The sequence below is a fragment of the Panthera leo genome, chromosome B3 (genome assembly GCF_018350215.1).
Source record: "Panthera leo isolate Ple1 chromosome B3, P.leo_Ple1_pat1.1, whole genome shotgun sequence".
NCBI classification, from domain to species: domain Eukaryota; kingdom Metazoa; phylum Chordata; class Mammalia; order Carnivora; family Felidae; genus Panthera; species Panthera leo.
Genome location: NC_056684.1, coordinates 111728218 through 111754785, shown reverse-complemented (window position 1 = coordinate 111754785; position 26568 = coordinate 111728218). Strand labels below are relative to the sequence as shown.

General features: G+C 42.7%; 1 long non-coding RNA gene across 1 annotated transcript in view; it reads left to right on the top strand.

The window, feature by feature from the left end:
- Window positions 1-26568, top strand: part of LOC122221369 — a 79578-nt gene that overhangs the window by 6400 nt on the left and 46610 nt on the right. The window contains exon 2 of the long non-coding RNA XR_006203171.1: window positions 7953-8020. This is a non-coding gene — a long non-coding RNA (uncharacterized LOC122221369). The remainder of the gene's footprint in view (window positions 1-7952; window positions 8021-26568) is intronic.

The following is a 26568-nucleotide window of genomic DNA, read 5'->3' as shown; positions in this document are numbered from 1 at the left end:
GATCTCACTTTGAGCCCTGTGTTGGACTCTGTGCTGCCAGCTCAGAGCCGGGAGCCGGCTTTGGATTCTGTCTCCCTCTCTCCCTACCCTTCCCATGCTTGCACTCTTTCTCTATCTCAAAAATAAATAAACATTGGGGTGCCTGGGTGGCTCAGTCGGTTGGGCTGTCGACTACAGATCACGTCATGATCTCGTGGTCTGTGAATTCGAGCCCCGCGTCAGGCTCTGTGCTGACAGCTCAGAGCCTGGAGTTTGCTTTAGATTCTGTGTCTCCATCTCTCTCTGCCCCTTTCCTGCTTGCTGTCTCTCTCTCTCAAAAATAATAAACATTTAAATAAATAAATAAATAAATAAATATTAAAAATTTTTAAAAAGTAAATAAACATAACTTATTATTGACCAAGCCTAAAATTGGAGACCTTAGATAAGAACTGCAGCTTAAGCAAAGCCTGGGTCTTTTTTGCCTACTTTGCACACAGTAGGTGAATTCATTGCCTTGAGCAATCTGCAAGTGTGACTGGATGATGCCAGGAAGATAATAGAGAAGAGGGATGTGTGCAGAAATAGCAAATAGGCAGTGGCAGGTCATGCAGAAAATGATGGTAAGGGAATATAAAGAACTAGTAGTTAAGGTCAGAGATATGGGCAAAAAAGAGTCTTTCAAATATGGAATGTTGGCTATAATTCAGAGCTACAAATCTAACTAGGAAAGACCAACTAGCAAATTCATTAAATGATTCTGTTTCCCTTAGGACATGGTTACTGCTTGCTAGGTTACCACATTGATCAACGTCTCTCCTCTTGGCATATATCTGGCAGGTTCCACAGTATTTTTGAAGTTAACCTTGGAAATAGAGACCTAATTTTAAAGTTAAAAACTGATTATGTTAATTTAATATTCATTAAAGCTCCCATACATAATTTATTAAACATTTTAATGAAAAAACATGTCACATTGTTTTATAAGACTAGCTAACATTTTATAAATGTGGCGCTTTATTATACATTAACTCATAGAATCCTCATATAACCCTATGAGGCATTTATTTCCTCCATTTTCCTTGTAGGTTAAGTTACTTGCCCAACATCTCTTAGCCACCAAATGGTGGAGTCCAAATTCAAACTTAGGGTGGCTTTACTCCAAAGTCATATTATTAACCACAGAAGTAATTGAATATACACATATTGATATATATATTGATTATTAAATAAGGCTCTCATCTGAAAGCAAGATTGTTTTGCTAAATGCAACTAATTTTTTGGGATGCGGGAGACATTGTGGAAGAGATAGTATATAAATATTATATGTTAAATTATATAAATTTTTCCAAAACACTTACATAGGTTAAATTACATATATATATATATATATATATATATATATATATATATATATATATATAATGCATATATAAAAATTCAACTAATTGTTAATATGAATAAAAATCTATTTCCATGAATTTGGTTAGTAGTCCTTAGCCATATCAGTTTTACACACTGTATGTACATGTTAGGGTTGCAAGAGATATATATTTATTCATAAATGTAGGGGGAATAGACCAGAGTAGTCAAGGAATATCGAAGACTCAAAGTTTATTGCTTTATTTACTTACATAAACTAACAAGTATGAAATGAACACAGGGCTCTTAGACCCTTGAGTGAGCTCTGGAGTTTAGTGTAATTTTTTTTTAGTTGTTTTATTTTTCCTACCAAAAGCTAGTATGTTCATACAGAAACATAGGAAAGTGGTCAAGGGTGACAAAGCCTGACAATTGACTTTGCCTTTAAAATAGGATAATGTATATCTTTTCAAATAGTTCTCTTGTCCTTGGAATCCCAAAATAAAATATCTTTCCTTAGTCACTTGTGGCTGTCCCTTCAAAAATTGACTGGGACTCTTACTAAAGTTGCATCATTTTAATGAGGTATTTCTGGTGTTTCTTGTGCTACTCACTTTTTCCATTTTCTAGCAGGTGGGGAGAAAGCATTTGCTGCTGCAGCCTTGGGATGCATAGCTCCCAGCCCTGCCCTGTTGGAGGGTCTACAGTCAATCAGTGTCTGCGGTCAGTCAGCTTCTGTGTGGTTCCTCTGGCAGCACATCTGTGTGTCCTATCCCGGGAGTCCACACAGCGCATAAGCCATTCTCAGTTGTGTAGAGTAATTCTCTTACCACCACCCTGCCTTCTCATGTCGTTCATCTCACAAATTTTAGACCAGGCCTTAGAGATCACCTGGTTTCCTGTTTCATTTTATTGACTGGGAAACTAAGGTCCAGGTAGGCCTAGTGGGTCTGGAAGTATGACCCTCAGACCAGCAGCATCAGCCTCCCCAGGAACTTTCTGGAAATGCAGGTTCTCAGTCAGCTCTCACCTGACCCCTAGGGACTCTGAAACTCTGGGGGTGGGGCCCAGCAATCTGCATGTTAAGCAGCCATTCAGAGGATTCTGATTCATGCTCTTGAGCCATTTGTGCAAGGTCATGCAGCAGCCAGAGGGACGCAGACCCGGGTTTCCTGACCCCCAGTGTAGACCTGGAACCCTCTGCATCTGCCTCTTCCTGAGCTTCACTCCCTGCGTGGGGTTTTTTTTCCCCCCTTAGCTTTTTTTTTTTTTTTTGGAAGCTGGCGTTTGTTCATTTAGTTTTTAATGAGGTCGGGTCTAGCTGCCTTTTCCCTCTCGCAGCTTGCTGAAAGATCTAAGTTCAGGAGCTATTACCTAATTATATTAATTTCATGTCTGGGGATTTTAACAATTTCTTCAAATTGAAGTTTTAATATTACCACAAATCCTTGCCCTGAGCAGAGGTATTGTTAGTTTCCCTCGTTCATACAGGTTTTTCTGTGCCTTTCAAGCCAAGTTCAGCAGCTGAGCAGATGCATTTTCTTTCAGTCTTCTGAGTAGACAAGAAAGGCTCCTGTCCTTTCATGAGCAATATTCTTTCTCTAGTGATGGTTTTGATCCTATTCTGACAAAACCGCACACCGGGATTGCCCCTTTCAAGTCCGCCTCTCAAAGCACCAGCTGCAGCACCACTCCTCGACCTCCCATGTTGAGAGAATGGGGCTCTCCGGAACTTCTGAGGTTCACCCTCTGCCTCAGTGGGCCACAGGCAGGACAGACACCCTTGTATGACCCTCTTCCACTGTTCTTCAGGGACATCCTCCCTGTGGCTGAGCTTCCAAGGGGCTACACTCCCTTTAATCTCCCTTGTCTCAGCCTGTATTTCCTCTGGGCTTCCATCCTGAGGCTGGAAACCTGTTGTGGTCACAAGGCCCTGGCAGGAAGCTGTGCGTTTTATGGCTTTTTTTCTTCCAGGACAGAAGTTTGCAGGGCTGCTGAAAGGCACTTTTGAGCTCCACTAGGCTTCTGCTTGGTGCAAGGTTTACTAATCTGGGCCTGGGAAACTCTGAGGGCCATGGAATATTTTCTTTTTTTCATCTGCCTCTTCCTCCACCCCAGGGGAGCTCTTTCATTCTGGACCTTCTCCAAGTGGTTAGCCTAGGCCACACCCAAACTGGAGAGCTCTTGGGAGCCTGGAGGGCTTCTGGGACTGAACTCTGGAACGAAGTATACTCCAGGGGGGCCCCTGAACCAACACCCTGAGTGGGCCCTCTGGCCCAGAGGGCCTGGACTTGACCTGGCTGCCCAAAGACTCCTCAGGCTGAGACCGGCCCTGGGGACTGATCAGAGCCCAAAGAGCCACAGGGAGAGAGAGGAGATTTCAGGAAAGTTCTGCTAGGTATTTGGATCTATGACATTTGTTTACTTGAGGTCAGATTTTCAATACCGAAAACTGTTCAGTGTCTCTGGGCTTGGGTTTAATGAGTACACTTTTACATGATGATTCTGTTTACATAAGGAACTATTGTGGAGTCCCTGCTGATGTATCAAGAATGACAAAGATAATAGATACTGTTATGGAGTACACGCTGTGGCTTTCTGTCATAGGAGCTTTATAGCCATTGCCATGAATCCTATCCAACTGGCAAGGTGGATAGATACTATTAGCCTCATAGAACACTAACCAAGTGAGGAAATTTAGCGACAGTTTTCTTTTCTCTGTGAAGTTTTGGTATGGAGTTTAGGGCACATTGACTCTGAAGTCAAACAACCAAGTTCAAATCCTAGCTCTGCCATTTAGTATTGTAAGACCTGGCTACACTCAAGAGCCCACTGCCTCAGTTTCCCCATCTGTAAAATGGACATAATAATGGCATCTACTTTAGGATGCTTATGTAAAGATTTAAGAATTAGTATACATTAACTACTTAAAAAACACCTGGCATGAAGTAATCACTATATGTATGCTGGCTAAGAGAATGGAAACCTGAACAAAGTACTGTTTCATATTATTTGCCAAATGAACTAATCCTTTAAAGTAGGTTTTTCTACATGTCTAGTACTTATTTCATGGCTCTTTTCAGTGCTAGGTAATAAAACAATTCAGGGCATAGTAGGAAAGTCCAGCAGGGGATATGCAATTTTTACTTAGAACAAATAGCCCATTTATCACTCCCCTCACCCCCTCCCCTGCTCTCCCACCTCTTCCAGAGTGCTCTCTGGGCACCCTGCACCTTTGTAACTCTTGTGGCTGCAAATCACACAGCAGCCAGTGCTGAATCCCATTTGCAGTACAAAGAGACTGCCAGGAAGGAATGGGCTTAATTAGTAAGAGATGTTCAAGGTAAAGCCTTTACAAAAGAGCTAACTGTGCTGTGTTAAAGGAGAGAAATATGATGAAAGCCACCATTACCGGAGCCAGGATGATGCATATATTTCCTTAGCCTTTGCCTGCCATATCACATCTGCTTCGATGTCCCAGCTCCAATTTCAGGGTAGTTCAAAGCTTAGATTTCTGACTAGAAACCATGGAACAGTGTAAGATACCATCAGATCTGTAACAATTTCGGCCAATTAACATGCCAGCTTGGGGAAAATGTAAGTGAAAGAAACAGAGACCTATCTCCCAGAGCTATAGGTGAGAAACAGACATAGAAGTAGCCTTTCCCAAATACAAGTAGAAATTTCTAAGCCTGAGTCTGAATATAAGCACTGTGGGGGCAAAACATTAACTGAGTGATGAATTTGGATGATGAGACAGAAACAACTGACATGAGGTGGCAACAGTTTTGCAGAGCTAGGACTTGACCAGATTACTGGGGGTGGGGGAAGGGTGGGAGGGTGTTGATAAGAGGGAAGGAGAGGGAAGGTTAGCATAAACAATAGAATCAGAAATCTCAGTTCTAATGTTGGCCTTGTCACTTGCCAGTTTTGTGATATTGAATGAGTACCCCTGTGGGCTGTAGGTTTTTAAGGTCTTACATACTATTCTTAGTGACCTCCATATATGCATTAAGTTTTGTCCAAGGTCTTTAAGGAAGAGACAGAGAATCTTCTCTAACAACTTGCTAAAGGCTTCAGAGAGATCTCATTTGGAGATGGGACCAACATTTATATGACTTAAATGGAATATTTGCTTCTCTTTAATTTATATATCCTCTCCAGCAGGAGGTGCTGTATCTTAGAATTTGTGGCTATTGAAGAAACAATTTCTAAATCACAATTAAGTAGCTATTAACTATTTCCTGGCTTTATTTATGATCACTAGTAAGGCTTGTGTTTTGTTTCTAGAACTGACCTGGGAATTTAGGGAAAATTCTTTGACCACACTCAATGTGTAGATTCTATTCTGAGCTTTCTAAAGTTGTTATGGTTCTTGAGGGTGAATGAAATTTGTGTTGTTTTTTTTTTTAATATGAAATTTATTGTCAAATTGGTTTCCATACAACACCCAACAGGTTCTCGTCCCAACAGGTGCCTCCTCAATGCCCAGAGGGTGAATGAAATTTGAAACGATATGTAAACTGAGCAAAGGTGGGCATTCATTCATTCAACACATATTTAACAAGCCCTGACTATGTTCCAGGCATTAACTAGGTACTGGGGAGATGGCAGCGACAAAGGCAAACTCTGCTATGACATATCAAAAATCTGTGTGTGATAATTCCATGTGCATTTACAATGGGACAGGATAAGTTTCATGATAGCAGAAGTGTAGGAAGCCTGGCAGAGACTGTTAGCCCTCACTCATCTATCTACATTTCTACATTTCTCAGCCCCTTGCATTTGATAGCATTGTGTGATTGTCACCAAAGCCATGTGAGTGGAAGTGATGTGTCACTTTCATCCAGGGTACACTCTCTCCATGCTCACTCTTACCTTGATAACTTTGGAGGCCTCATATTCCAGAGAACATAGCTATAAGATGGAGGAGTGTAGGCCAGTCTGCTTCAGACATGTGATGTGAATGAGAAATAGACTTTTAATGTCAGTGTCATAAAAGACAAAGAAAGACTCTGGAAATATTCTAAATTAAAGGAGGCAACTAACAAATGCAGTATCTACCTCTAGAATGAATGGGGAAAGGGGAAAATGCTACAAAGAATATTATTAGATCAACTGACAAAGTTAAAATGCAAATATTAGATTAGATTTTTAAAAGTTTTGTATTAGTCTAAACCTGTGAAGATGACAGTTGTACTGTAGTTATGTAAGAGACCTTTCTATTGTTAGGAAATATACACTGAAGTATTTAGGGACAAGAGCCATATGTTATGTAACTTACCCTTAAATACAGATGTAAATGGGGGTAAAATGTTAACAACAGGCAAATTTGGGTAAAAGGTATATGGATGTCCCTTGTACTGTTTTTAGTTTTGCAACTTTTTGTAAGTTTGAAATTATTTCCAAATTAAGTGCTAAAAAATAAAATGTTACTAAGTCACTAAGCTGTTAGAGTCTATTGTTGCCAAAGTGTAGCCCATATTTTCTTGTCTAGTACAGATGGAATTGGGAATATTATTGCAGGGCTAACCAGTTAATTTAGAGGTCGAGGAAAGAGTTCCTGGAGGAAGATTGTTTGAAAAATAAGTAGGAATTAGCCAAGTAAAGAAGGAGGAGTATTCCAAGCAGAGGAACTATATATGAAAGCTGGTAGTGAGAAAGGGCACAGTACATTTACAGAACAGAAAGAATTCAGCATGCCTGGGACATAGAGGGTGAACAGGGAGAAGGTGGGAAACGAAGCTGGAGATATAGGCAGAGCCGGGTCCCAAAGCACCGTATAAGCCATGGTAAGGTGTTTGGATTGTATACTAAAGGCAGTAGAAAACCATGAAAGATTTTAAGGAAGAGAATGCCATGATAATGTTTCATTTTAAAATGGATTGGAAGGGAAGAACACTATTTCAGGAAAGCTCAGTGGGGTAGTGGCCATAGGGATGGAGAGATGTGGGAGATTTGAGGTTTGAGAGCTGGTTAGCAGATGAAGTCTATTGTCCTGGGTGATTGATGGATGAGAAATGGGAGGCGTGAATAACTCCCTAATTCTGGCTGAGGGAATCTGGTAGATAGTCCTACCATCTAAGAAACCCAGGAAGAGGGTCAGGTTTATCAAGGGAAAATAATATGTTCAGATTGGACATTTCAGTTGGGACATCCAATGGCGCAATGGTCAGGAGGCAGTTGTATACATAGGCAGGGAGCTCATAAAAGAGGTCAAGGTTACAGGTAAAGATATGGGAGCTCCCAGAACCTTCATGGGAGTGCTGAGGTCACCAGGAAGAGGGTAGAGTGGAGAAGAGGGCCTAAGGCAGAACCCATGGGGCAGTAGCAGTATGGATGGGTGGAGGACTTGATACTAAGACAGGCTTCAGCAGTGCCAAAGGAGATAGGCTCTTGCCACTCTGGTGTCTCAGTTTCTGCCCTTGAAAATTAGTCCTAGCTCACTGGGGTAGTTAAAACTCTGCTAATTGATACTTAGACAAGGAATGAGATTAGATCTGGAAGCTTCAAAATAGCATGTTTTTACATTTACAAGGGATTTCTGCATGTTTAATGATTAAAGTATTTTCTACAGTTAGTAAGTGATCTGTTGCCACTTCATTTTATAGATCGGATCATGGAGTTCAAGAAGCCGTAAATGCTCTGCTTTCTGTTCCTCAGGGATTTGGCTGGCAAGGTAGGAATGGGATGCCAAGCTTTTGGCTTTTAGATTTAGTGTAATTCCAAATTAATTATTCATAGGTCAAGACATGTTACAAATGCCTTTTTGTATTCTTTTTAGGTTTTAATCCTCAGTTTTTCTGGTTCCATTAACCAGTGCTCCCCTTTACACTATGTGTTTTTTGGAAGGCTACATGGAAACAAATTTGTAGTCATTCAATTGATCACTGTCCTTGGATCCCTGATTCCTCCTCATGCTTCACGACCAGGTTTAGGTGTGCTCCTGGAGGCATTGCTCTCTCTTCCTTGCTAGGCTGCGCTAAGTGCCCAAGGGCAAACTTCCAACATTCTGCTGACAAGGTCTGTTTCTTGTGGTTTTCTCCCACTAGCCTGTGGGCACTGTGAGCGCCAGGATTGGGTCTGGCTGGTTCATCCTTGAATGAACACTCCTTACTGAAGGGGCTGAAGGCTCAGATGGTTAGAACATATCTGAATCTACGTGTATGTAATTACATTTGCATTTATATATGTTGGGGCTTCATGTTCAAAATTTGAATTTTCAATGTAGAGATAGGTGGTGGGTGTGATTCTTTTGTGGGTCTGTCACTGACTATTTCAAGGCAGCAGAATGATCCAGCCATCCCACTTTTGGGTACATATCCAAAGGAAGTGAAATCGCCATCTTGAAGAGATACTTGTGTTCCCATGTTTATTGCAGCATTATTTACAATAGTGAAGACATGGAAACTGACTATGTGCCCACTGATGGATGAATGAACAAAGAAAATTATATATATATATTTTTTATATAATATAATATAATATAAGAAAATTATATATATATTTTATATAATATAATATAAATATAATATATATAATTTATATATAATATAATTTATATATAATATATAATATATTGAATATATATAATATATAATATATAATATAATTTATAATATATATATATATAATCTCCTTCTTGTAGAATCTAAAAAGAACTAAACTCATAGACACAGAGAGTAGATTCATGGTTTCCAGGTTGTGGTCATGGAGGGTGGAGGAAATGAGTCAAAGGATACAAACTTTGAGTTATAAGATGAAGCAGTTCTGGGGATCTAATGAACAGCATAGTGATAATGGTTAACAATACTGTACTGTGTACTTGAAAGTTGCTGAGAGAGTAGGTCTTAATTCTCACTACTCACCCCACCTCCCACAAAAGTGAGGTGATAGATGTGTTAACTAACCTTATTGTCGTAATCATTTTCACATTCAATATATGTGTGTATCACATCATCACCTTGTGCACCTTAAACTTACACAATGTTATATGTCAGTTACATCTCAATAAAAATGGAAAACTCTGCAGGCTTAGCCATGTATTCTGGGTTAGCTTCCTTTCATACAATTGTCAACTTTCAGAGTTGGCCATTGAGCCCAAATCCCTCTCCTCTGTGGGTTTCTCCCTTCTACATTCTCCCTACCTTGTGTATTATTTGGCTTTTGGCATAGAGTAATTTGGCCTTGCCAGCAATTTATTGGTCTTATTCTATAGGACACAGGTGGCTAGTCATCTTTTATAAAACTAGCACACAGCAGACTCCTAATTAATGATGATGATGGCAATAATATAGTGATGATTGAACTAGACACCTTCCGTTAGTATTGTATCCTGTAGGGACTGCTGTCTTCATTTGTTTGGATCAATGTCCTTGTACTACAACTTGAAAGATGATTGTGTGTGTCATAGAGGTGAGTATCCAGGTAAGCCAGCAGCAGACCTGAGCCCAGAAAGGTTAAGTAACTTGCCCTATATCACATACTTAATAAAGTGACAGAGATAATGATTCAAACCCCGGTCTGAGTGACTGAAACCCATGCTTGGAGCCCCCCAATCCCACCCCGCAGGATGCTGCAATTCTGAAGAGTTGGCTTGATCACATAGTCAGAAAGGCCTGGAGAAATACCCGAGGGCCTTTCCTCCCACCTGAAATCAGAAAAACTAGAACATGGTGTCCCATGTGACTATGTTGTGACCACTGAGGAGTTAAAGGCAGATCTTAGGATCTGCCTGGAGCAGGCAGAGCCTTTGGTAATAATCACTTCACAGCTGTTCTCAAGACAGTGTGAGCCTGGGCATTTCTCTCTTCCGTCTCCTTTCAGAACATTCTTTCTGGCTCGGAAATATTTAGTGTGGCTGTATTTGAATTGTTGAAGTTACAGCATCTGGTATTTTGTGTGCATTTTCTCTGAAATTAAAAAAAAAGGGGTGAGTCTTATTGTCCTCCCTGGGGTAAAATCTCTGTCTCTCTCTGTGCCCACCCTCCCCACCCGCTTTTTAATTTTAAAGCATTTCTTTGGCACATTCTCCTCTCTTCAGGCTATATCTGCCTTGATGAAATTCAGGTTTCAAGAGTGTCTGCTCTGGTTCCAGCAGGATTTTGAGGACTTTTAAATTTGTCAGCCAGTTCCTTTAAGCAATGGGCTACCCTTTCAATAATTAAAGGAGAAACCCCAAAGCTATTAACAACCTGCCCTTCCTCTCTTTTCTTTCCCCCACACTCGTTCCAGCATTTTTGGTTAATACCACTGCAGTTAAATTAGAAAACAAAATCTCTGTGGGTGACCAGGCAAAATTTATTAATCATACAACCCTAGCAGACGGCATAGCCCTAATACAAATATTTGTGCTTCTGTCACTGGTACTCATCTGATCACTGCCAAGCAGTGACAGATTTCAAAGACAATCACATTAAGTATTAATCAAGCTTGAAAGATGCAGCGACGCAGAGGCATACTAACGAGTAGGCATTTCCTGCCTGCTTTCTGCACTAACAGCATCCCATGCCAGTGTATTATTGAAAATGTTCTTCTCCTTAATAAAACATCACTTTCAGCATGGCTAAAAATCTAAAGTGGCCATTGGCTCGTAGGTGGCCTCAAATGACACAGCTCCAACTAGATTATGTCCTGGGCTCTAGGCTTCCCTGACTGTGCTCAATTCCTTTATTCTAGCTTCTTTCTTGATGCTGGGGTGTCAGCAGGTGCTAGATGTTTGGTCTGATGATTAGAGAACTCTTGGAGGTTAGAAAAGTGAACCAGTTTATGAAAAAGGCTGGGTCTGGAAGGAAGAGAGAAAATACCGTAGGAGAAGGACCTGAGTACTGGTGAGAACAGGGGGTGGCCACATCTGCCTGGCTGGGGTTGGAGAATAGCTAAGTCAGGTGGGTTGGCAAAGACAAGAAATTAAGAAAGAAGTTCATACTGCTTTGATGAAAACTTATATTGGCCTGAGGAGGCTCTTCAAGGATAGAAAGCATCCTGGAGGGTAGAGTTGCTGGTCTGTATACTCTGGGAAGTTGGTCCCAAAGAGAATGGAGCTAAGAGACGACTTAGATGAACAATCCAGGATGAGTCCATTGATACTCCAGGGATGCAGAGAGGAAGAATCAGAGCTCCGGTCCCACCACAGAGCCTCCTTGAGTTATTCAGTCATTACCCACAGCAGAGGGACCCCAGAGGCTTCATAGCTGTTCCAAGTTCCTAGGTATTAATGTTGAAGAAAGAATAGACAGAGTTATCCAAAAGAGAAGTGGGCTGGCAGCTCATTTGGGACCTCATGGGACCTTGCCCAGCTGGAGTCACCTATTTAGCTTTTTGGTTTCAGAAACATGAGTGTGTTCTGAGAAAGCCAGGCTAAGGAAATTGACTCACACTCACCAAACTCACATGAGCTTGATGTATAAGTAGAAAACCCCAGTTACTTGCTTCTAATGAGAATATATAACTATTGGGGTGGTGTGGAGTAAATATGTATTTATGTGTATGTTAATCTGAATTGACTGCTTGGCTCCTTCCCTCTGTGTAGGTAAATCCACAAGTTATAATTTAAAAGTTTTTTGTTAAGTACAAGCTCATAAAAAGGACACATCATCCTCTTGGCAGTACTAAAGATGTGCCAATAAATTCTTATTGTTTGGTCTCTATTTGTCTTGACTCCTTGAAAGTTGACCACTTCCCACTTCCATGAAAGAAAGACCACTTCCTCTCACTAAATTTTCACACAACCTTCTGTACAATTAATTGGGTTCCAAGTCATTTCTCAGAGATTAAAACGCCTTCATTTAGGGTGTTTGGGTTTTTTCCCCCAAGGGGGTAGGCAGGAGTTAGAAGCCTGCAGATGAGATACGAGGTAGAGGAAATCAGAAGATAATTATCTCTTGGTAACTCTATCAAACAAGCAACCCATTTAAGCCCCCAATATTCCTCTCATCCCTTATTGGTTGAAGGGGGGGCGGATCATAGAATTATAGAGCTTAGGAAGAGGCCTTGGAAATAATGTAACCTAGCTTCTTGGGTTCATATAATTATCTGTTCTTTTGGTCACTTGTATTAACTTCTCATTTGTAAATCTCCATCTTTTCCTTCTTCTTTTGTCTGAGGAGTAGATGTTTTTCTATCAAAACACACTACTCTCCCTTCTAGGTGCTTGATCCCATTTCCTTTATTGTGACTGTATCACTTATTGTCCAAACAGGGACAATACTGAGAGTCACGGGGCTATGATTAAGAATGAAGTCAGGACCACAGGCACAACCAGCACAGCCCTGAGAAATCTTGGACGCGTTGTCACCACCATTTCTGCTACCCCCTCCCCACCTTTACACCTTGATTCTTGACTTGACATAGTTCTTGTTTCAGTTGCTCTTTCAGTCTCTCCTTTTTATCTGCTTCCACATTTATCGTGAGCCATCTTTGTGATCGTCCTTAGGGGCTTGGGGTGTGGTTTGCCTCTTGGGTGAGACTCTTCTTCTGCCTTGTGGGGGAGTGAGGAGGGGAGGGAATGAAGCTCAGAAGCTCTTTTCCCAAGTGCTCCCCCAAAGGCAGATATTTCTCTAGTAAGAATGCTGAGTAAGAGGTTAGAGGTAAGAATGCTGAGAGAAATCGTTTTGCTCTAAGAATTTTTGCTGCTGCTGCTGCTGCTGCTGCTGCTGCTGCTTCATGGTTCACTCGTCCATGCCTGCTGTCTTCTAACCCTGCTCAGAATCCCTCTGATTTTCTCCATCCTTGCTCTCCTCCTCAGCTCTGGGATTCCTCCCTCAGGCCACCCCTCCTTGAAACACATTGCATCCAAAGACAGTAAGCTCTCCAGGGACGGAGGGACCAGTGCAGTGCAGGTCTCCCTAGTGAACTTAGTGCAGGACCCACCTCAACCAGCTTTGTTTTGCCCCCTGGCATGTAGTAGGGAGCCCAGGGTACAGTGGCAACTCCATAAATACCTGTTAACCAGAATAATAATATGGGGCTGTAAGTGGAGCTTCAGGGTTCTGCTTCAGCCTTCTCTCTTTGTTCGTCTCCAGGAAGACTGAATAGTTTTGGCATTGTCACGTGACTCTGCCTGGAGAAAGAAACAACTAACATGGTTGGAAAGTCATTCATTCAGGCAGGAGGGGTCACATTTTCATCAGCTCGCTAAGTCTCCGAATTTAGTGCCTCATGAGAGAGAAAATGCCAGGATCCCTGGGGTTGGGGGGGTATTCTGATTTCAGAGATTGATGAAATCAAAAGTTGTATCTAAGCTTCTTTCATTTTTGCAGTTTTGGCTCTTCCTGTCCCTTAAAGATTAAATGCCCCACAGGAAATGCTGACAATGGAGTGAGATGTCCGTGGGGGGATGCCTGATGAGCCTTTCCTAGGTGTTGTTTGAAGCTGATTTGGCCTCAGGAGTGTGGCTGGAGAGGACTTTGCTAAGGATTTGTGAAATTTGTCCCAAGAGTCAACTCTGGGGGTTTGTCTATTAACAAGGTTGGAATCATTTCCTGACCCCTTTCCATCTTCTGCCAAAAATCTCCAAAAGTTCAAGAAGAATTGAGTTCATTTCCCCTGAATTGCTTCCTGTTCATTATTGTAATGTCAACCTCATCTTGGTTTCTCACTTACAGCCTGGCTGGCAATGAGGAAGAAATATTGATCGTTTCCCAAGAAGCCGTTTTGAGGCTCTCTAGAGCTTTGGATGTGCAGCTTTTGGGCAGGGCCAAGAGTTCAGAAAATCCTTCAGGCTTCTAGATATTTAGTTGCATAGAATATTCCATCTTGTGAGCTGAAATAGATAAGGCACCTTTTGCCACTGGTAGGTTGAGATCCATCCACACTGTGTGCCAGGCAGGGGTCTGCTCTTGACTCCTTTTCGCTATCAGTACATATAAACTTTTCTCCCAGCTTTGGTGCAAGTTTGTTCCCATCAGGCCGCCCCTGCTTCCCTTCTCTGAAGACTGCTCCCAGCCCCTGGAGTGCCTCTCCTCCCACACACAGAGTTTAAGGTCCAGTTGGGACAAGCGCATGCATACTTTATACTCCTGAGTTTGCTCGTAGGATCAGACAGAGGTAACTGTCGATGGAACTTTGCCTGAAATTGCACCCCAGCTTGGTTTCTTCCTCTTCCTGTTCGACTTTCCACTGCCTTGCCTGTTTCTCCTGGGAGCATTTTGTGCTGACTCACCTGCCTAGGAATCCTGTCTTGGGTTCTACTTCTGGAAGACCTGACCTAAGATAACATTATCTCATTGAATTCTCACAGCTTCTCTTGGAGAATTAAATTTTTGAAAGATGACTTTTATTGTTCTCATGATAAATGAAGAAACCGACAGCTCTAGAATTTAAGTGATTTCCTGATGACCACACAACTAATAAGTAAGATACAGAGCTGGGATTTAAACCCTGAACTTCTGACTCCAAATCTTGGATCTGGTTAGTTTATTTAGAAGAATTTTGGCTTGGGGGAAGAGAGGTTTGGATGAACAAACAGGTTTTGTTGTTGTTGTTGTTGTTTTCCTGAAATGCAATAGCATGCAGCTGAATGAAATTAAGTTTAATTTTGTATTGTCTACCCAGATAAGTTTAATTTTTGCAAACTTTGTGTGGCCTGGAACTGTGTTTGTGTAGCTTGCGCCCACTGGCTGTCAGCGACATGTAAAAAGTCTCTGCACAGAGCTCCCGCTCCCTTTCACATGCCCCAAGACCTTGGCAAGCCTCCGTGGTGTCAATCAGCAGCCCCTAGTAATGTAGAAAGCAGCAGCAGCTATGGTGTCCCATTGCAGAGTCCCTCATTAAAATCTGTGCTTGGTGGAACTGCTCGTCCTAGATCCCAGATTCCTGCACAACGGTGGGGAGCTCCATGGATGGAGACAAGGAGTGCACACAGCTTGTTAATGACACTGTCAGAGGAGGGGGGGGGGGGGTCCCTTCCAGGTATTTCTAGAGAAATTTGGGTCATTGATAACACACACATTTATTCACTCACAGCTAAGCTCTCATATATTTTTTTCCATGAGAGTATTATTAATAAACGAAACTTTTCAAAGTTTTTTTTTTTCTAGTTGTTCACTACGAATAAAGAAGTGCTAGAGTGTGAGCTATTTTAAAATAAACTCAGTTGGGGCGCCTGGGTGGCTCAGTTGGTTAAGCGGCCGACTTCGGCTCAGGTCATGATCTCGCGGCCCGTGAGTTCGAGCCCCGCATTGGGCTCTGTGCTGACAGCTCAGAGCCTGGAGCCTGTTTCAGATTCTGTGTCTCCCTCTCTCTCTGACCCTCCCCCGTTCATGCTCTGTCTCTCTCTGTCTCAAAAATCAATAAACGTTAAAAAAAAATTTAAAAAATTAAAAAAATAAAATAAACTCAGTTTAGGTGGTAGGGGGGATTCCAAGAAGTAGAAGACCAACTCTTGCCCATAAGAGAATTCCTGTGATTTAAGTATTATCAGGAGGTGATAACAATGGTGATGACAATTGTAATACTCATCCATAGGCTACTGTTTTACAGTGGACAAAGTATTTTCACCTTTATTAATTTATTTTTCCTGTGGCCCTTTCCCTGGAGTGGAAACCCAGCAGTTTTGCTCCATACTGATTTATCGTCAATAAACAGGAGCCAGCTCTGCTGTTACTGATACACCCAAAGGTTCCAGGACTGTCACCTGTGAATGACTGAAACCTCTCTCTATATATATCTACATCAATATATCTATATTGAGAGAGAGAGAGAGAGAGATGTGAAGGTGGAAGAAGTGATGCTAAGACAAACTTCTATGGATACCAATTCTCTCAAGGTCTACTTACATGAACTGCTCATGGAATCATAATTCTAACTTAGGAAATGTATGCCCATACCCAGAAACTCAAAAATCTGGGATAGAAGATTTTTGCTTGATACCTACTTGATAGCATCAGGTAATGATTTTTAAAAAAAGTTGTTGTAGCCTCACTGCATTGTAGTGGTTAATGATAATGGTTAAGATTTATTTGGTTCCTACTATGTGCTGGAATCTTTGCTAAGCACTGTGGATCCAAGAGGTATAGGGTGAGCTCGCTCTATGCCCGCAAGTGGTTTGTACTCAAGTTGGGAAGACACGCTTAGGCTAAGTGGTGGATGCTTGTCGTGGAGAAAAAGCTTAGTGGATGGGGAAATTGCTCTGGTCTGGTACAGTCAGAGATGACTTAGGAGATAGGGTGATTTAAAGACCTTTAATGAGGGATACTATTTAGATGAGTAGCAGTGCATGGGAAGAATACTCTGGGAGGGGTAACAGAGGGAACTAGTATTTAGAGCTAGGAATGCATGAATTATATTTAGAAGACAACAAACAAAATATGACTGGAGTGAAGTGTTGATGTAAGAGAGGGCAGAAACATAAGCCTAGGAATCCAGGTAAAGCTTAAATGCCAAGCCAAGAAATTAGATTCCTGCGACAGTCACCATATATGGTATGGTGATTACGGATGGTAAATACAATATGAATGATGACTGGTGCCAGTGTTGAATGTCTAATAGTTACCTGGTCCTGCCATTGATGTTTAATATGCCATCTCACCTACTCTCTTTAAATCAGTAAGTATTCATTGCCCATTATACACTTTAACACAATCTAGTGAGCTGCTTATTATTACTTACATTTAAAGACAAAAAAAAAAAAAAATGAGGCTGAATAGAGTTAAGTAACTTCTACAAAGTCACAGAGCTAGTTAACAGCACAACCAAGATTTGGCCCCATGTCTGTCTGACAAAGCCTTCATTTTTTTGTACAATGCTACATGGCAGGTTTCTGAGCCTTTTTAGAGGCTGGAATAATGGGAGTTGTTTGGGGAGGTGAGGAGGTCAGAGCGGAAAGTCTGGAGGTAGAGGAGCTATCACAATAGGCCAACGGTGAAGTGGCTGCTGTGTGAGGAGAAAAATGAGAAAGGGGATTGTGGTGAAAGTAGAGGTGAGTGGAAAGGAAAAGATGAATTCCCAAGATGGATTGATGGGATGAGACTGTTCTGGACTTCATGTGTGAGTAAAGGTAGAGAGAAAGGGAGGATTCAGATGTTTCCAGAGATTCAAGCCTAGCCCTTGAATGTGAGGGAGATAGGATTATGATAATGATAATGATTTCTCCATGATTTCTTAAACATACCAGAATATGTGCATCTAAACAAGCAAGTCCTTCAAAGTAGCCATCTTGGGAGATTTTTGTCTTCTCACGACAATACTACCATTAAAAGTACTGGAAAGTCTTCCTTCAGGACTGTTTTCAGCCACACAGGAAAGGTCCCCTAACTTTACTCAAGGATGTCATTTCTTTGTCTGACCGCTCATCTGACTTTCCAAGCTTGGCTCCAAGTAAATCATTTACCTATTTAAAAATAATAACTGTGAGAAATTATGTTAGTCAGGGTTCTCCAGAGAAACAGAATTAACAGGACATATACATCCTAGGGATATATCCTAGGAAAGCCAGTAGTATAGTTCAGTTCAAATCTGAAAGCCTGAGAACCAGTGGAGCTGATGGTGTAAATCCCAGTCTGAGGGTAGAAGACGACAGACAGACAGAAAGGGACAAATTCTCCCTTCATCAGTTTTTTGTTCTGTTCAGTCCCTCGTTGGATTGAATGATGCCCACCCACAGTGGGGAGGGCAATCTGCTTTACTGAGCCCACCAATTCACATGCTGATCTCATCTGGAACATCCTCACAGACATCCAGAAATGAAGTTTAGTCAAGTATCTGGGCACCCCTTGACCAGTCAGGTTGACAGGTAAAATCAACCATCACAGGGAAGTGCCACTCCTGAGGGTATTCTCGGGCTCCTCTTACTCCTGGGGAGATGATTTGGACAACCCAGATACCAGGCAGTCCTGAGTTTGAACCCTGATTCAACCAATTCTTTGGCCAAGTTACTTAACCCCAATGCACTTAGGTCCTTCAGCTGTAAAATGGATATTACAATTCCTTCCCCAGAGTGTTGGAGTTTTAATTAGGATGCTTTCAGCAGCAAATAACAGAAAAGTCAGCTCAAATGTGCTTAAACAATGAAGGAATTTATTGGCTCACATAGGGAGAAGTCCAGAGGTAAAGAGGACTCCAGATAGAATGTAATTGGGACCAAGTTCAACTTTCCTCCAGTTCTCTGGTCTCTGTCCTCTTCTGACTGTCAGCTTTGTTGTCAGACTGGCTCCTTTTGTGTTGACAAGAGGGTCATCAACAGCAACTAGGGCAACATACTTTCTTGCTCACATCCAGTGCCAGGAGAGAAAAAGCTCTTCCCCAGAGTTGAATACATGCACTTCCATCCCATCTGTCTGGACCCTCTTAGGACACACTCCCACCCATGGACCAATAGCCAGCAGCCAAATGCCATGCAAGGTTGTCTTAGCATGGGGTGGACTGGGTGTTGGGAAGCATTAAGTAGTAAACCCATGGGCTTATGTCTGGCTTATGTCTAGCACTCCATAAAAGTTACTTTTCCTAATAATGAAGAGAACAGTTTTTGGGTCAATCACACGTACACACCTGACTATATGTGGAACATCCTTTCTCTTTAAGGTTTGTCTTCACTCCCTCCTTCAGTCAGGGATACAAATTCACTGCCCAGTACAGACTGGGATGTAGCCCTGGGCTTGTTTGGTACATGGGAGCAGCTCCACTGTTAAGTACAGAAGTTAGGACACATGACCAGGAAAGGAATTCTGAGTGGGGGCTGGGAAAGAGGAGGCACTGGGAATCAGAGGCAGAGACAACAAAGTGTTACTGACTTTATTTTTGCTCTATTCTGCTTCTGGTCTTGTCTCTGCCTTCACAAAGATTCACTGGGGGAAGGGATGATGATAGGGTGGCTCTTACCAGCAATTAGAGGGAAGTTTTAGACAACTCATCCATCCAGGCATACTTAGAACCCCATTTCATCTTTATGTATTTGGCAACTAGCTGGGAAAGACCAGAACTGGGGCTTTCACACCTATTTAGCACCTGCTTAAATATCACTTGGCACCTGCCAAATGGGTCTCTACCATTTAGGGGGAATTTGCACTGATTACTGTACTAATTAAGCAAAAGTCATTGCTACTCACAATCATTAGGCTAAATCGGTTTCTGGGGAAAAGTCTTGATAAGCAGCTGCCCAATTGAAATGGATTTGAAGGCACCCCACGCACACAGACTCATACACTGGCAGTTGCTCACGTGCTATCCGCCAGCACGAGCTGGATTCTTATGATCAGGCTCTTGATGGTGACTGAACTCAGGGGTAGTTGGCCGTCTCAAAGTTAGGTGACATGGGTTGTAGCGTCTTAAAAGGTGAGATGCTCAAACTTAATTCAGGTAAATTATACTAAATGCCAAGCTTCAGGAGCAAATTGAGTACACGTTTTATACATGCTTTGGCCCATAATTCTCTTTCCTTTTATTTCCTTTGCATAAATGCTTTTGGGGTAGGCAATTCCTTGCCCCAGTGACTTTCTGCATTGCCCTGTAGATTACTTAGAGAGTTTTATAGACTCATTTTGTGACTTCAGTGTACTAGATTGTCTGAAATATGATTCTTAGGATTTGTGTGAACTTGGCATTTGTTGGACAATTTATTGGAGTGTGTGTGTGTATGTGTGTGTGTGTGTGTGTGTGTGTGTGTGTGTGTGTGTATGTGTGTGTATGTGTGGTGGGAAGGACATATAATGATAACCTTGGTATCCAGCACGTTGGTAATGCTTGTGAACATTTTGAGGACCTTTCCTGTGGGCAACAGATTCTCATAAGAGACCAAGAACTTTTCAATAACAACATCAGATACTATGCCTGAAGACAAGCACTCTTGAATCAAGTACAAACTGCATCTGAAGCCTTGTTCTTCTATCTTTTTTAATAACACAGCTACTGCTTTTTATAGAATGTTGTTTTGGAAGTTGGGGAAATGTGGAATGAGGTGGGAATTACCAAAAATATGTGGGGAAGAACCTGACCCATATATATTTGGGGACAAAATTTACTACTGTGAGGTAGGCTTGAGATGTTATACTGGCTATTTCTGAGATGCCAACGTGCATCATGAGGCCAGTACATTTTCCTAATATTGCACATGCCAGATAAATTTCTGTCTTCACCAGATTTTCCTGGAACCCTACGACAGGTTGTTTTTTTTTTTTTTTTTGGAGGAGGAGGTGGATAGCTCCACATCATTAAAAATTGTCATGATGTTTTGTGGCAATTGCGTTTCACTCTCTGTAAGGTCAGGGGAAAGAAATTCAATTTGAAGCCAATGGAAAATTTCAAACATGGGTGCAGTCCCATATAGCAAATGCCACTGCAATGCAAGTCTCTACATCCCAGTGATTCCCAATGGCCTATTTGTATCAATGAGCAGTATTCAATGAGGGGAAAATTTGTCCTAAAGAAAATTGTGGACTATCTCTTGGACTTTGTTCTAATGGGAAAGTACTGCCAAACAATCTTGTGAGAATGGGACTGGGAGCACTGAGGGAGCAGTGGCTTGGAGAGGGAAGCTCTCAGAGGAGACCGAGACTTTAGTGGTGAAGGGAAGTCAGATAGAGGGATGATCGTGAGCACATGAGCCCTTTCAGAAACACATAGAAACCCTACAGTGTAATGGAGTGAGGGAAGGACAGTCAATTCATTTCATTTTTCAAACTGAAGGGAAGGGTGACCTAGATAATTCGGGACATACAGGGAATGGACACTTGGGCGACATTTAAGTTCTATTCTTCTAGGGACTCCCACCTTTCATGTAGTGCTTGGTACCTGCCAGGCATATATTAAATAATTACTGTGCATGGAAAATGAGAATGGACACTAAGGTGCTATGCAAAAGATACATATCACAGCTAATTGTAAGATTTTAATAAGTTACTGAGTTCCTTTCCAGGGAGGAGGTGGGACACAGATGGCAGATGTGCTAAAAACAGGGATGGAGCAGAGAGGTGGGCCATGAGGGAAGCTGAAGACTTTGCTCCCCAGTTGCAGCTGAGAGGGACTCTGCTGCCCCTTGATTTTGAAAGAGATCATTTTCATCTTTTGAGTGACCCTTTGTTGGGAGACTGGTAGTGCCTGGGCCCTGTGTCCAGTCGAAGATTTCAGAGACAAATATAGATGGCCCAGAAGCTCATTCTCTCCTCTTCCTGGCAATTTGGCAGGTGCTGGTTCAGCGGTTGTGAATAAACTCAACAGATGGACAGGCCACTGGGCATCAAGGTCCCATCCCTTACAAGGTCACCAGGGAGCTTTGCTTGTGCTACAGTCACAAAGCTATTCCCTGCCCCCTCCAAATGCACAGAGCATTCTAGGGATGGGCCCCTTTGATGGGAATTTTGTGTGGAGCATGTGGACTGTCTATACTTGGCATGAGCCGTGGGATGGTGAGAAGTCCAGGGGTTACATGTGCTCAGCTGCTTTTCTGCTTGTAAGCTTTCCCCCTATAAATCCTATTTTATGTCTGTATTGCATGATTACTTTGCTCCTTGGGAATTCCCCCCCCCCCCCACAAAGTTAGAGTCAGGCTTTCCAGGCATCTGAAATAGCAGAAGAACAATCCTGTGCTTTAACGGATTAATGATAAAGAGACCTTTCCCTGGGAGCAATTAGACATGGCCTGCCAGCAGGAGAAAGAGTAGGAAGGAAAGGGACAAGAGAGGTAGACGAATCTTTTCTGATGCTGAAGAGAAGGCGATTTCCAGCCTTTCTTTTGAAAGGATGTTACTGACTAATGCTCTTCTCCCCACTTCCAAAGGTTTCCAAGCGTTGCTTGGGTTGCTTGGGGCTGGCGGCTGTTGTTCGTTGTCAGGGAAAGTAGAGATGGGTTGCTGAGGGAAGGAAGGTCCTCTCTGGCTCCCAAGTGAGGACAGAATGAGAGATGTCCCTCACAGGGGCATCATGTCGGGTGGTTTGTTGATCATGACATGAAGACATCCGGTAGAATTGCAGGCACATAGAGGCTGGAGTGGGCACAGCTCATGTCTGGAGGGGTTTTCCATCCTTCAGTGGCTTCCAGTTTCTGTTTCTTCCAGAAAGTGCCCTGGAGGCCCCACCTGAGGCCTCCAGGCAGATGCTCTCCCTGTCTTCTGCTGGATGAAATACCTGAATCTGGGCAGGGGCTGCCACCTTATCCTCTCCAGGGACCGGGTAAGGTAACTACAGAAGGGATTGATTTCTTTTACTGTCGGAAGGCAGTCTTCCTGAAGATGGAAGGTGGCAGTCTTTGATCCAAGAGTATCGATTCATCGCAGTCAGTCTGCTCAAGTTGTAGAAAAACTCTTCACAATTGGCTAGCTAAGGAAGCCGTGGGGAGGCTCATCCAGGTTGGGATTGGGTCAGATATGGGTGGAGTGTGGGAGTCAGACAGCCCTGGCTTCCAGTTCCCCTCAGGTACCGGCTGGGTGGACTTGGTTGGGTACTTAATCTCTTCTTATTCACTGTCCTATTTAAAAAAAATTTTATTGAGCTTGTACTATGCACACCAGACACTGTGGTGTGTCTGTGGGGAAGAAGAGGTGAGCACAGGAGTTCACTCCTGCTGTCAGTTCCAGCCAACACTCGTCTCACTGTCTGGGTTTGCTGCCCACTATATGCCAGCCCCAGTTCCTGGCAGATCTCTGTGCCTTCACACACCTGTGAGGCAGGTTTGGCTCCATTTCCAGATCTGTGAAAACTGCCAAAGATCCAGATGGGAGGGAGGCTGCCGGCTTTCTCTCTAGCAGTTTAATTGGGAAAGAAATTTGGACCCAAGGTGGCCCCTCATGTTCTGTGAAAAACGCTGTTTTGTCTTTCCTCAGAAGGAGTCTGGAAGCAGCCAGAAGCTCTGCCCAGGTGAACAGAGAGGCAGCTGTCACCTGAGAGAGGCCCTGGCATAAATCACGCGGACGCCAGGAAAGGAGGGCAGGTTCAGCTAGAACATTAGGACACTCTCGGCTTTAATCCATCGACAACCTGCCAGGAAAATGGGTTATGTTTCCTTTTCCTTTGCCTACAAATCAGACACTTTAGAGCTGAAAACCCGAGCCCCTGCTGCTACCTCCTTCAAACAGATATAAAGGACAGCTCTGGACCCCTGAAGGTGGTTCTTTAAATCTCCCTCTGTCTGTGCCTGCCTTTCCAGGGCAGTCATTGCTGGGCTGGTCAGACTCTTGTCACGTTCTGTCCTGGGCCACCCGATGCCGGGATGGTAGGTGCTGGGTGCTCAGCATATTCCCAAATGCTAGTTCCTCCGGACTAAACATGGCAGATGGGCCCAGGCTGGCAGCTCTTCTTCCTCCTGAGAGCTCCCTAAAGTGACTCCCATAGAATAAAATGTTATGAAGCACAGGATAGAGGAAACGTGGGAAACTAGGAAAGATATCAGTGCATTCTTGAAGCAGAGAAAGCACATGAAAGAATGGTGACTGGCCCCCCAGAGAGCGGACAGCTATGGCTTCGGTGCCTGTAGAGGAGAAGCAACCCCATAGCCCCAGACAGGTGCAAGGAGCCTGATACATGGGCTGAGCCAAAGGGTTGATTAAAAATCTGCCTAAGTTGTGTTGGAGCCCAAGGTCCCTCCCCAGTTCCTGCAGAGAGGTGATAACCAAACCTTCCTCTCCAAGGCTCACACCTTCTCCCTTTAGAAACTGATGCTGGAGAGGCTCAGGTCTCAAGAGCATCGTGCACCATGGGTGATGGAGGTAACATACAGGATGAATATGGGAGTCAATGACATGCCCACATTCTGAATGAGGGGGCCCTCCAGCCACCCTCCCTGTCCTGCCCTTCAAATGCTGACCACCAGGCCCTCATGGGACAGGCTGCTGCTTCTCTGGGGAAACTGAACAAGAAATGCTTACAGATCCTCATGTTTGAGGACCCCCTTAAACCTTAGAAGTTCATAAGCCTGGCCTACACATTCCGAACTTCGTATCACTTCTATCTATATTTGTTTCTTCTAACTACTTAATTGTTTATTTGAAAAGATTATCCCGAAGTGAACTTACGCGAACTCAGACTGAAGACTCGATTTTTCCCATGTTGGGCAGCAGGTGAATTCACAGTCCTGTGTTTCAGCCTCAGCTGAGCTGCTTAGGGTCTGCCTGCACATGGGCAGCAGCCAGAGACACGTGGGAGTTTGTACACAAAGTTTGGGGCTTCTGCTGTCTGAATCTCTCCTTTCCAGATTGTCCCTTACTTTATCATTGCCTGGGACTCTGATTCTTTAAGCCAGTAAGCCTGGGGGTCTCTATTAGAATTTTTACCATTTTGCCTGCCACTCCATGGAACTTGTTCTCAGGCTAGAAGCTGTAAACAGAGTGAGAAATGACCCGGTGTTAACTCTTCTCCAACATCTGGCTACTTTGGGTCACTCTTCAATGCCTTCTGATAGCTGTTTTTTTTAATATTTTGTTCAGGATTTATAGTGAACAAAATCTGCCGTCCTGGTCTGATGAGAGCTAATGGAAACTATGTTTTGGTAGCTATTACTTTTTGGTAACTTTTATTCTCCCATTACTTTATTCCATCTTACTTTTTTAAAAGTTCATTTATTTTGTGGGGGGGAGGGACAGAGAGAAAGGGGGAGAGAAAATCCCAAGCAGGTTCCACACTCAGCGCAGAGTCCAGCATGGAGCTCAATCCCATGACTGCTAAATCACAACTTGAACCAATATGAAAAATCAAATGCTCAACTGAATGGGTCACCCAGGAGCCCCTCCACCTTATTTTAAATATGAATGAGTGGGGGGGGGGGCGCCTGGGTGGCTCAGTTGGTTGAGCGTCCGACTTCGGCTCAGGTCATGATCTTGCGGGCTGTGAGTTCAAGCCCCGCGTCGGGCTCTGTGTTGACAGTTCAGAGCCTGGAGCCTGCTTCAGATTCTGTGTCTCCCTCGCTTTCTGCCCCTCCCCCACGCATGCTCTGTCTCTCTCTGTCTCTCTGTCAAAAATAAATAAACATTAAAAATTAAAAAAAAAAATGAATGGATAGGTAAGAATCAGCAGAAGTGTGAGGAGAGCATCCAACAATAAAAAAGAAGCAGAATTAGTTCTCCCTCCCCCAAAATGGGGGGAATGTTGGAGAGGGGCATGCTCAGAGGAGACAAAGAAATTGCCCAGAGCAGAAAAAAATTAAAAAATAAACTCTTCGTTCTTAGAAAGACAAAGATATTTCACCTACAAAACAAAAGTCAGCTACTGTTTTTTAAGAAAGAATGAAAGAAAAACAATCAGAACAACAATGACAAAAAAGAATCAGAGAACAAGAAAGATCTTAGAAAACAAAAAGACAGATGTGGGCAATAAGAAAGAAAAAATGAGAATATTAGAGACTCAGTTTAAAAAGACCAGCACCTAACTAATAGAAGATCTAAAAAAGGGAGGATAGAGAAAATGGAGGGGATGATATTATTAAAGAAATAACACAAAAACATGTCCCCCAAACTGAGGGCCGTGAGTATGTAGAATCTAGAGCAGGGGTTGGCAAACAATGGTCCATGGATCAAATCTGGCCTGTTGCCATGTTTTATATATAAAGTTTTATTGTAACACAGCTATGCTTCTTTGTTTACATGTTGTCCATGGCTGCTTTGCTACAATGAAAGAGTTGAGAAGTTGTGACAGAGACCATATGTTCCACAAAACTTAAAATATTTAGTATCTTGTTCTTTACAGAAAAAGTTAGCTGATTTCTGGTCTGGAATCAAAAGATCCTTGGATTAACCAATACAATGAATGAATACAAAAGACCCCAACCAAGGACATTACTGTGTGGTCATAGAACATTAGAGATAAAGAGAAAATCCTAAGACATCCGAGAGAGAAACAGAGGTCAGAAACCAGAATGGGACTGAACTCAAAAGCAACTGTGAAGATTACAAGAAAGTAGAGTGATGCCTTTAAAATACTATGGGAGAAACAACTTTCAACTTAGAATTTAATCTGGAGTAAGGATAGGGTAAATGTGTTTTCAGATAGCCATGACTCAAAAGTGGTACTTTTTGTCTTCTGTAGAGGATATGTTTTACACAGTAAGAGAGTAAGCCAAGAAAGAGGAAGCTATGGAGTCCTCTGTGCAGGACAGTGATGGGAGATACTGGGGTGACAGCTATGTTCCAGGCCCAGGCAGGAGCAGGGGGATGGGAGGGAGATTCTTCAGGGAAAGTACATGGAACTGTTGGCTTGTCTACGCAGAGGAGGCAGACCTCCTCCTGCCTCCTTAGGTTCTGTGGCTGGCCAAAGACTGAAACTAACATAAGACAGAGTAACAGGAAAAAAAAAAAACATACAAATTTA